This window comes from Orycteropus afer, unplaced genomic scaffold (genome assembly GCF_000298275.1).
Source record: "Orycteropus afer afer isolate SDZICR_OR568_19922 unplaced genomic scaffold, OryAfe1.0 scaffold00072, whole genome shotgun sequence".
In the NCBI taxonomy this organism is placed as follows: Eukaryota; Metazoa; Chordata; class Mammalia; order Tubulidentata; family Orycteropodidae; genus Orycteropus; species Orycteropus afer.
Window position 1 is genome coordinate 2,199,500 of NW_006921659.1, and position 12,642 is coordinate 2,212,141.

Sequence of the window (12,642 nt, forward strand, 5' to 3'; positions counted from 1 at the left end):
TCAGTATTCTTTGACAACACCACAACTCAAAAGCATCAACCCTTTGGTCTTCCTTGTTCATTGTCCAGCTCTCACATGCGTATGAGGCAACTGAAAATACCATGGCTTGGGTTATGCACACCCTAGTCTTCAAGGAGACATCTCTGCTCTTCACTTTAAAGAAGTCTTTTGCAGCGGATTTGCCCATCATCTTATGTGTTGACTGCTGCTTCCATTGGTGTCGATTGTGGAAACAAGTAATATGAAATCTTTGACAACTTCAATCTTTTCTCCGTTTATTGTGATGCGGCTTATTGGTCCAGTTGTGAGGATTTTCGTTTTCTTTATGTTGAGATACAATCCATACTGTAGACTGTAGTCTTTAATCTTCATCAGTAATGCTTCAAGTCATCCTCACTTTCAGCAAGCAAAGTTGTGTCATGTGCATGTCGCAGGTTATTAGTGAGCCTACCTCCAATCCTGATGCCACATTCTTCCTCATATAGCCCAGCTTCTTGGGTTATTTGTTCAGCATACAGATTGAATAAGTATAGTGAAAGGATACAACCCTGATGCACTCCCTTCTTGATTTTCAACCACGAGGTATCTCCTTGTTCTGTTCGAATGACAGCCTCCTGGTGTATGAATGGGTTCCTGATTAGCACAATTAAGTGTTCTGGAATTCCCATTCTTCTTAATGTTATCCATAATTTGTTATGATCCACACAATTGAATGCTTTTGCATGGTCAATAAAACACAAGTAAACATCTTTCTGGTATTTGCTGTTAGCCAAGATACATCTGATATCAGCAATGCTATCCCTCATTCCACGTCCTCTTCTGAATCTAGCTTGTATTTCTGGAAGTTCTCTGTCAATATGCTGCTGCAACTGTTTTTGAATTATCTTCAGTAAGATTTTACTTGTATGTGATATTTTTTTATATTATTATTTATTGTGATTTGGGTGAAGATTTACAGAGCAAATTCACTTTCTATACAGCAGTTCACATATACTTTGTCTCATGTCATTGACCACAGTTTACCACAATGCAACAGCTCCCCTCCCACTTCTTCCCCATAGTTACCTCTTCCCTGTGTCCATACCTCCATACTCTCCTGCCACCTGAGCTGTTTCCCTGTGCATAAGGAGCCCTTCCTTCTCTCATGATTGTTCTCTCCAGGGCATGTGTCTACTTGAGATAAATGTTTAACTCACATGCTTGTACTTTGTTTGGCTGGAAACCACAAGTGTGGGTTCAATTCCAGACCTGAAGGGCAGCTAGGGGCCATAGTCTCAGTGGTTCCATCAGGCTCTATTGGACCAGCAAACCTGGTCCCCACCATCATTTTTTTTTTTCCCTCCAAATGATTTTGAGTTTTGTTCCACATTGTTCTCCCTCTCTATCCAGGATCTCCTACATCCCTTCCAAGTGGATGACAGTGGTAGCCAGGCACCATCTAGTTCTTCTGGTCTCATAGTTGCATAGGTTGCAGATCGGATGGTGTACCAGTCGCAAGGACTGATTGTTTCCATTGACTTTGGTTTTCTTCTTTCTTCTTTGCTCTTGACGAGGAGAGACCCATCATTGCATCTAGATGGCAGCTTGCTAGCTTTTAAGATCCCAGTCGCTACTCGCCAAAGTAGGAGGTGGAACATGTTTTGTATAGTATGTTATGCCAATTGACCTTGATGTCCCCTGCGACTATGGTCCCAAGCCTGCAGGATCAACTACTTGGTCGCTCTGGGTAGCTGGCTGTGACCAAGCAGTGACCACAACCTTGCCCCTTGTCAGCTCTACTATACACCTGGGAATTCTGATCATTCACATAAATTTATAGGACCATTGTCTTCCAACCCTATATATGATCTTGGATACACTCCCCATTTCATAGACATACCTAATCGTTTAGCCTGTCCACCTATCTATCCATCCATTTGTATGTGATGATATTAATGATGTTTGATAATTTCCACATTCTGTGGGATCATCTTTCTTTGGAATGAGTACAAATATGGATCTTTTCCAGTCACTTGGCCAGGTAGCTGTCTTCTAAATTTCTTGGCGTAAGTACGTGAGTGTCCCCAGAGTGGCATCCATTTGTTGAAACATCTCAGTGGGCATTCCATCAATTCCTGGGGTCTTATTCTTCACCAATTCTTTCAGTGAAGCTTCGACTTCTTCCTTCAATACTATTCGTTCTTGATCATGTGCCACCTCCTGAAATGGATGAACATCGACCAATTCTTTTTTGTACAGTGACTGCATATTCCTTCTATCTTCCTTTGATGTTTCCTGCATTATTCAATATTTTGAATCTTTTAGTATTGCAACTCAAGGCTTGAATTTTTTCTTCAGTTCTTTCAGCTTGAGAAATGCTGAGCATGCTGTTCCCTTTTGGTTTTCCAACTCTAGGTCTTTGCATATTTCATTATAATAATTAATTTTGTCTACTTGAACTGCTCTTTGAAATCTTCTGTTCAACTCTTTTATCTTTTCATTTCTTCCATTTACTTTAGCTACTCTCCATTCAAGAGCAAGTTTCAGAGTAAGATTATAGAGTGGACTATAGAGTAGGATTTATTTTATAATCCAAATTTCCTTATGCCTTTATCTGCACACTTCCTAACTTCTTTGATCTTGTCTTGGCAGTGAATTATCTTTGGTTACATTTCTTTACCTATCCAAGAATTTCCTCATAGAACCAATCATCTGTTCAAGGCTAGTATTCTGTCTTTGATGAATGGGAAAGGTTGGGTTTGTAATGTTAAGAAAGCCATTGCCTTAGAGTTGATTCTGATTAATAGAGACCCTATAGGACAGAGTAGAATTGCTCCATGAAGTTTCCAGGGATGTAAACTTTATGGAAGTAGACTGCTACATCTTTCTTCCATAGAGCAGCCAGTGTGTTCCATCTGTTAACCTTTCAGTTAGTAGCTAAGCACTTAACCACTGCACCACAAGGGCTCCTTTGTAATAATGATAACTATCTTTTATTGAGTGCCTTTTAGGTGCTTTCCCCAGGTGTTTTGAATCTCTAGTGCCACTCTAACAGAAAATACCACAATGGGTGGCTTGAACAAACAAGGGTTTATTCTCTTACAGTGTAGGAGGCTAGAAGTCTGAGTTCAAAGTGCCAGCTCTAGGGGCTGGGTGAAGGCCCCTCGACCTTGGACTTCAGCTCTGCCTATTGTTCCTGGCCCACTTAACTCAGGCAGCTGCTGGCTGCTGAGGCTGACAAACCCAAGGTCAACAAATAAAATGACATAGTCCCAAGATTACCAAACAACATGGCAGACTGCTGAGTGAAGACTCGGCTACATGCAGGGTCCAAGCATGCCAAAAAGCTTAAGACCTTTCTCAAAGGGTCTTATATACTGAAAACAGACCACATCCCTAAGGCAGCTACTCTGCTGCTCCAGTAGATTCCACCATGGGGTTGATTATCAGTCTTATCATGGGAAATAACTACATCCAGCTGCCCAGCCACCCCAAACCAGGCCCAGTCAAACTGACACAACCTCCGTACCTGGGTAGCATAAATGGCTGATACATGACTACTAACCTAACAGTGGGAGGTCTGGTGGCATAGTGCCTAAGGCACTTGACTGCTAACCAGAAGGTTGGTGGTTCAAACCCACCAGCCACTTCTTAGAAGAAAGGTTGGACAATCTACTTCCCTAGAGATACCGCCTTGGAAACCCAAGGAGGGGTCGCTATGAGTGAGGTCTGACTTGACGGCACATCACCACCACCACCACAACAACGACAACGTAACGGTTGGTTGCTTGAACTTACCCAGTCACACCACAGAAGAGAGGCTTGAAGATATGTTTCCATAAAGATGACAGTCAAGAACACTCTGTGGAGCATTTCTGTTTTGCAATACATGAGGTTGCCATGAGTCAGAATCGACTTGAAGGCAATGGGTTTGGTTTAGGTGCTTGTATTGTTCAGGATGGGTTAGATTATGCTGCAGTAACAACCAAAAGAAAAAAAAAAGTTAAAAACCAAGCTCACTGCCATTGAGTCAATTCTGACTCTGTGACCCCCTTTGGCTTTCCAAGGCTGTAAAATCTTTATGTAAGCAGACTGCCTCATCTTTCTTCTGTAGAGCAGCTGGTGGGTTTAAACCAGTGACCTTTTGGTTAGCAGCCAAATACTTAACCATACACCACCAGAGCTCCTTTGCAGTAACAAACACCTTCCAAATTTCAGTGGATTAAAATTGTAAACATTGATTTCTCATTCATGCAACATGTCCAGTGTGGGTTGGTGGAGGTGAGAGGCCATGTCTCTGCCTATTGCTGTCATTCAGGGACTTAGGCTGACCTTGTCTCTACTTATATGTACTGTTGCCATTCGTCAGAAAGACCTGAATCCTTTCCCCTGACGTGTTTTGATCCTCCTTTTTTTTTTTTTTTTTTCAATTTTCATTGTGATTTGGGTGAAAATTTACAGAGCAAATTCATTTTCCATACAGCACTTCACATATACTTTGTTTCATGACATTGACTACAATTTCCCACAATGCAACAGCTCTCTTTCCACTTCCTCCCCATAGTTACCTCTTTCCTGTGTCCTTCCCTTCCATGCACTATGGCCCCTGACCTGCCTCCCTGTGCATACACAGCCCTTCTATTCTCCTGTTATTGATCTCTCCAAGGAGTGTATCTACCTAATATAAATGTTCAGCTCATATGCCTGGCTTTTGTTTGGCTGGAAGCCATAGGTGTGGGTTCAATTCCAGACCTGAAGGGCAGCTAGGGACCATAGTCTCAGGGGTTCCACAAGTCTCTATCAGACCAGCAAACCTGGTCTCTCTTTTTTTTTTTTTTTAATGATTTTGAGTTTTGTTCCACATTGTTCTCCCACTCTATCCAGGATCTCCTACATAGATCCCCTCTGAGTGATTGACAGTGGTAGCTGGGAACCATCTAGTTCTTCTGGTCTCATAGTCATATAGGCTGAGGATTGCATGGTGTACCAGTCCCTTGGACTTATTGATTCCATGCATTTTTGGTTTTCTTCATTCTTTTTTGCTCTGGACGAGGAGAGACCCATCATTGCATCTAGAGGGCTGTTTGCAAACTTTTAAATTCCCAGTTGCTACTCTCCGAAGTAGGATGTGGAACAATGTTTTTGTGTAGTATGTTATGCCAATTAAGCTTGATGTCCTCTGCCACCATGGTCCCGAGCCCACAGGTCCAACTACTTGCTTCCTCTGGGTAGCTGGCTGTGGCTAAGAAGTGACTACAACCTTGTCCCTTGTCAGCTCTACCATGTACCTAGAAATTCTTACAGAACATACAAGTAACACTTGTAGAAACATTGTCTGCCACCCCTATACTTGGGGACACTCATGGGCACACTCCCCCCTGCATAGACATACCTAATGGTCCAGCCTTTCCACCCATCTATCTACCCAAATATTAATATTTGCCATCACTGACAACACAGTACTGTATGTGCAAAAGGGTTCATCATTGTTGTCTGTACCTCCCATGCACCTCTCTTTGTCTTCTTTTTCCTCAGTGCCACCGCATTGCTCACTTACATTTGGTACATTGCCCTTCTCTTCACCCAAATCAATATTTGTCTCTACCTATCTAGCAGTGCCCCCTGCCCCGGTAATCAACAAAGAAAATTTCTTTCCATATATAAACCTTTGCTTGACTTTTTACAATAATGGACTAATACAATATGTGTCTTTCTGTGACTGACTTATTTCATTCAGCATAATGTCCTCCAAGTTCATTCATGTTATGTGGTGTTTTGCAGATTGTACGTTATTCTTTAGGGTTGCATAGTATTCCATTCTGTGTACATACCATGGTTTGGTTTTCTGATCCTCCTTTTTAACTCATTAAGTATTCATCATCCGTGACACTTCCTTGCAAATCTTTTAGTGTGTTCTGCATCTTATGGATGAAGTATTTTATGAATTTGTTACCCATTGCATCTGTGGGTGTGTCCCTACGGGATTGCTGTTATAGTTACCAACTGGGAATCAAAGTTGTAGTGCCTCCATTGAAAGCAGGAGAATGAGATATGTTGTTGTTGGGTGATGTTGAGTCAGTTCCAACTCATAGTAACCCTATATGACAGAGTAAAACTGCTCCATGGGATTTTCTTGTCTGTAATCTTTATAGGAGGAGATTGCCAGTCTTTCTCCTATGGGGCCAGCAGGTGGGCTTGAAATAGCAGCCTTTTGTTAGCAGCTGAGTGCTTAACTAATCACCACCAAGGCTTAGGTAAAACTCTGAGACCTGGGCTGGAGGCAGCATGGTGTAGCAGAGCAAGCATGGGACTAGTGGTCTAGATGCCCAAGTCCTAGTCTTATCCCTGCCACCTCCTATCTTTGTGGCTATGGTATGCCATTTTGCCTCTCTGAGCCTCATTTTCTTCAGTTATATTAAGGAGTAGGTCTGTCATCCTTGGGGTCTCTTTCAGTACACCCACTCCTCACTTAGCAACATGGTTAGGTTCCAAAGACCAGGTCATTATGTGAAAATCAGCATTATGTGCAAATGGAAGATGACTACATGAGCTCACCCCCTCACCTGTACTGTGGATATCCTCCTGGGCCCCTGCTGAGAACTTGCCACTGCTGCCTCCCCTCCCCCATGTCACCTCAGGAGGGGAGAGCCACTTCCCACAGGGGAGTGCTGCCTAGTTGTTCAGAGCCAGGGTTGTTCAAGCACCACCCCCTCCCATCCCTGGGATCCCATCCCTCTCCTGCCTCCCCATCTTTTCAGAATGAGAGGCTCTGGCTTATCCTCTCAACAACCCCAAAACACCTTTGGTGGCTTTGTCAAGGGCAGGGGGCACCCTGTCCACAGGCAGGAGGGCCCAGGTGCCATGTGGGGTTGGGGGAGGTAGTGCATAATGCCCGTTGTGTTCCCCCACCAGCCCCTCGTCTGTGCATCCCTTGGCTCTTGCTGGATGGCCCAGCCCCACTCTGATCTCATATCCCCCTGAGAATTGACAATCCAGAACTTCCTCCAAGGCTGTGCCCTTGACTTCAAACTATAGCTGCCACTGGCCACTCACCTGCTAACCCCACCCCTGCCCAGGTAGCCTGACCTGCTGTCACCAGCACCTGCCCAGGAGGAGGCATTGAGGAAGTACAAGGGGCTGCACAGATGTTGGTCAGCAGTTGTAGGGTCTCATGGTACCTGGGCACCTGAGTGCCTATCTCAGGCCTCCTTCTAATCATGATGTGTCCTGTCCCTGCTGTTCCTTGGGGCTGAGAGTTGAGGTGAGACTCTGGGGTCCCACTTCTTCCCTGGCCCCAAAGGCAGCCAACTTTCAGGACACCAGCTACCGCTGCCCTGGCTTCAGACCTTTGTGGCCACCCAGGACCCACTGGGCATCCTTTCCTGCTGGTTCTATTCCAGCCCCCTACCCCCATCCGCCTGGCATACAGTTTGGGGAGACCATGTCCCTTTCCTTTTTCAGGTGATGCAATACTAGGCAGTATGAGTTTCCTTTCTGTGTGCACACGGGGTCTGCCAATCAGGGACTCTGGTGTTTGTTACTGCCAGATAAGTGTCATCAATGCACAAAATAGTCAGATAGTAGATTTTTTACTGTTGTCATAAATGTGAAATGTCTGATAATGAGATAGTCAATAAGTGAGGAGAAGATGTGCAATGATGGTTTACAAATCATGTACACGGAACCTGTACATGGACCAGGAGGCTGTTGTTCAAACAGAACAAGGGGATACTGCATGGTTTAAAATCAGGAAGGGAGTGTGTCAGGGTTATATCCTTTCATCATACTTATTCAATCTGGATGCTGAGCAAATAATCCGAGAAGCTGGACATGTATGAAGAAGACATATATGAAGAAGAGCATGGCATCAGGATTGGAGGAAGGCTCATTAACAACCTGCATCATGCACATGACACAACTTTGCTTGCTGAAGTGAGGGTGACTTTGCAAATATGAAGCAAGTAAAATTTAAAGCTAGAAATTGTGTATTCTGGATTCTATAACCATTTTTTTTAAAAAAAGTTCTTGTGGAAGGAAGTTTTTTTTTTTTTTTTTCAACACAAGGAATATTCATCCTCTTTTCTCATGTAATTAAGAAATATGGTCAAATTTCATCAACTTAGATCTGTTATGTTTATTTGCACAAGTTTCCCCCTTTACTCTTGTTATTTACAGTCTGAAATGAGGAAAGGGCATTGGGCCCAGGTCAGCCACCACCCTTGGCAACCTCACTTCTAACCCTGGAGATTCTCACTCCCACTCACCAAAGAACACTTAGTCCCAAGAGTCAGACAGTGGTAAACCCAGTCATAATTGACCTCTGGAGAGGTCTGTTTCCTTCAGCAATTCTTTATGCTCCTGAAAAGGGCCACTTAGTGATAGAGACTGTGGAGATTTCCTTCCAATCAGGTTTGTGGCTTAAGTGCTTTTGATTCCAGAGGAGTCCAGCCAATTCTCTCTGCCTTGTCTTACACTGCTGGCTGCTTCCCACAGATTAAAAAGAAACACTTACTGAGCTCCTTCTCCTTGCCAGGCACTATAACTTATAGTGCGTTCAGGCAGAAAAATGTTCCATAAATATCAAGTCATGCAAGAAGTGTCCTGGAGCCAGGATCTTATCTCTAACTGTCAAGCAGGATTCACACTGGCTACCAAATACTATATCACTATCAAGAGGGCCAGAGAAGCTCTGGTAGTGCTGTGGTTAAAGCATTGGGCTGCTAACCAAAAAGTGAGTGGTTCAAACCCATCAGCTGCCCTGCTGAAAGATGAAGCGGTCTGCTTCTGTGAAGAAGCACAAGGGGCTGCACAGATGTTGGTCAGCAGTTGTAGGGTCTCATGGTACCTGGGCACCTGAGTGCCAGGGCAGCGGTAGCTGGTGTCCTGAAAGTTGGCTGCCTTTGGGGCCAGGGAGGAAGTGGGACCCTAGAGTCTCACCTCAACTCTCAGCCCCAAGGAACAGCAGGGACAGGACACATCATGATTAGAAGGAGGCCTGAGAAGAAGACACCTTGGAGGCTATGGGGGCCATTCTGTTCTATAGGGTTACTATGAATCTGAATTGGCTCCATGGCAAGGATTTGGTTGGGTTGGTTTTATCAGGAGGGCCAGAGGGGTTCAATATGAACAGTATGAAACACAGACAATATGAATATGACAATGGTTAATAATGAATGAATTAGATGCTGAAAATTGAGAATACCTACCTACTTATCTATACAGAGACACAGTTATGTGCAGCCAGCAATGACTTTTATTCACTGGGATGTGCCAGCCTCATCAGGAAACTGGTGATATCTTTTAACCATGTGGTAAATGGTCTGTGGGTTGGCTGGGGTCCTTGATCCCATGCTTCACTCTTTTCCAGCCACCCACCCTGAACTGTCTTACTCATGAGAAAGCAACTTATGTCTTCTTTGCTTGGGTCTGTTCTCAAAGGAAGCTATTGAAGCAGAATCCAGTGTCTATAATTGATTTCCAAGGAAGGCTCTGTTTTTCATCAGTGTCCTGTCCTACCTTGGCTGCTGTTCTATTGTCAGCCTCTGGGTGACTGTTGGATACTGTGGCAGTGCATCTCAGAAGCTCTGTGTAGCCCCAGGAGGCATTCTTTCTGCCATGATCTCTGTTCTGCACTTAGCCACTCTGGGTGCGGCATTTAAATATTTTTGGTGGTAAAATTCATTTCTTTAAATAAGAAACTGAAACATTCTCTCTGTAAAACTGCTTAGAAGTGCCAAGCTTTACTACTGAAAGGCTTTGCTCCTTATTGTGCTAGGCACATTCCTCTGCAGAGCCATGTTCCATGTAGGTCAAGGGTTCAGCAGTCTGAACCTGTGGCTCAGGGGAGATAAGCCAGGACAGAAAGGGAAGGACAGGGGAGCAAATGCTAATGAGCCCCCTCCTCTGATTCCAGCCAAGAAGGCCCTAGTTTAACCTGTGTAACCTGGGAGACAAAAGGTGTTCCCTTAGAGATGTCACTTCTGGGCACAGAGGTGTTTTTCCAGTAGAAATGCTGGTATGCTAGATCAGCATACTTTATTCAGTCTGCATACTGAGCATATAATCTCAGAAGCTGGACTATATGAAGAAGAACATGGCATCAGGATTGGAGGAAGACTGTAATAACCTGCAATATACAGATGACATCACCTTGTTTGCTGAAAGCAAAGAGGACTTGAAATACTTACTGATAAAGATCAAAGACTACAGCCTTCAGTACGGACTATACTTCAACATAAAAAAAAAAAAATAGTCACAACTGTCAAGGATTTCATTTTAGTTGGATCTACAATCAACACCCATTGAAGCAGCAGTTAAGAAATCAAATGACATATTCCATCAGGCAAATCTGCTGAAAAAGACCTCTTTAAAGTGTAAAGAAAGCAAAGATGTCACTTTGAGGATTAAGGTGCACCTGACCCAAGCTGTGGTGTTCTCATTTGCCTATATTATTTGCATGCCAAAGTTGGACAATGAATAGGAAGACTGAAGAAGAGTTAATGTGTTTGAATTAGGGTGTTGGATAATGAATATACCATGGATCACTAGAAGAATGAACAAATTTGTTCTGAAAGAAGTACAGCCAGAATGCTCCTTACAAAGGAGGATGGTGAGATATCATCTCATGTAGTTTGGGCATGTTATCAGGAGAGACCAGTCCCTGAAAGAGGACAGCACGCTAGGTAAAGTAGACTGCCAATGAAAAAGAAGAAGATACCCTATGAAATGCATTAGCATATTTATGGCTGCAACAGTGGGCTCAAACAAAGTACAGTTGTGAGGACGGTGCAGGACCTGGTGGTGTATCATTCTGTTGTGGGGTTGCTATGAATCATAATCAGCCTGATGGTACCTAATAGCAACAGGCTTTACAAGAACAGATTGCTAGGTCTTTTCTCTTACGGAGCCACTGGTGAGTTTGAACCTCTCACTTTCTGGTTAGCAGCTGAGAGCTTATGCACTGTGCCACCAGAGCTCCTGGTTGATGTATTACCTCAGTGAAATCATGTGTTCGACATTTGAATCCCTACTGTGTACCTAGGCACTGTATAGTTTCTCTAGCATGAAAACAAATAAGAACCTGTGCATTTCACTGGCTGTATTCCAGGAATTTGGTTTCTCTTTCTACTACCGTCTGTAGTAAAAACCACATTATGTTTTTTTTCTCTCAGCCATTCCTGGTGTGTTTCAATTTCAACCAGATATGAACTATTTTGATAGAGAAAATGTGGTGAAATTTTTGTTAGAGAAAATGTGGTAAATTTTAAGGTGTCGGTTTAAAAACAAACCCACTTCAAATTTGTTTGGCATTTCTTTCCAGCTGTCCAGGATAGCTTAGAGATAAATCTAGAGCCAAGCTTTTATTCTTCCTTATCCTTTATTTTTTATTCCTCCCTAAAAGCTATCAGGGCCCACTTGAGTTATGTGCATTTTTTCTTGTCAGTGTTGATTTGATTTCTGGTTCCCTTGCCTCCCAGCCTACATTCTGTGTAATGATGCAGAGGCGGCAGATTGATGGGGGAAGGATTCCAAAAGCTGCTCTGGATTTGGATTTCAGCAGGCGTGCTATCTGCTGCCAGAGATATTTAGCAGATGGACTTGGATGGGGGGACTGGGCCTTGACAGGGAGAGGGTCTCAGGGTGAGAGAGGCCCCTTATGGGATCTGCTGGCTCTGCCCTTTCTCACCTAGCTATTTTGACCCTGTCCAGTATCAGGTCTGTTGAGATTAATAGACTCAGCTATTTTTGTTGATGTCTTTAGTTTTCAGCGGTTTGATTACGATATGATTATGAAGTTCTTTGGAATTTTCTAGTTAGGTTTTACTAGGCTTCTTAAAGCTGTAGGTTTATGTCTTTTGGTAAATTTGATTATTTTTCAGCCATCATTTCTTTAAAGATACATGTAGTTTTTTCCTTCAGCACCCTTTCTTATCCCCTTATGGAACTCTGATGGCATGAATGTTAGACTTTTTGGTATTGTCCCACAGTTACTGATGCTTTTATCCCAGTCATTTTTTTTTTTTTTTTCTGTCCATTGTTCAGATTGGATACTTTCTAATGATCTCTATTCATGTTCACCAGCTCTTTCTTTTGTCATATCCATTCTGCTATGGATCCCAGCCACTGAGGTTTTTTTTGTTTTTGTATGATTTTAGTTCTAAAATTTCCATTTAGCTCTTCTTTATGTCTTTTATTTCTTTGATATGACTTTTTATCATTCATTCATTTCAAAAGTCTTCCCCCATACTTCTTGGAGTACTTTCATAATGATTGTTTTAAAGGCTTTGTCAGATAATTTCAATGTATGTCATCGCTGATTTGACATCTCTTGATTGTCTTTTCCCATGCCAGTTGAGATTTTCCTGGTTCTTCATATGCCTAAGTTTTTAATTGTATCCTGGACATTTAAAATAATATGTACGAGACTCAGAGTCTTACTTAACTAGTGTAGAGAATGTTGATATATTTGTTTTAGCAGGCAGTTGACCTGGTTGGGTTCAGGCTGCAAGTTCTAACTGGTTATGTGAACATCAGTTCCATTTCCAAAGCTTTTGCGGTGCTTTTCAGATCTGTACAGTGTGCGTGCCACACAGTGGCCAGTCTGGGACCTGAACAGACAGACCTGGCAGACCTGAGTCTGTTAGCTCTTCTTAAAGTCTTTGT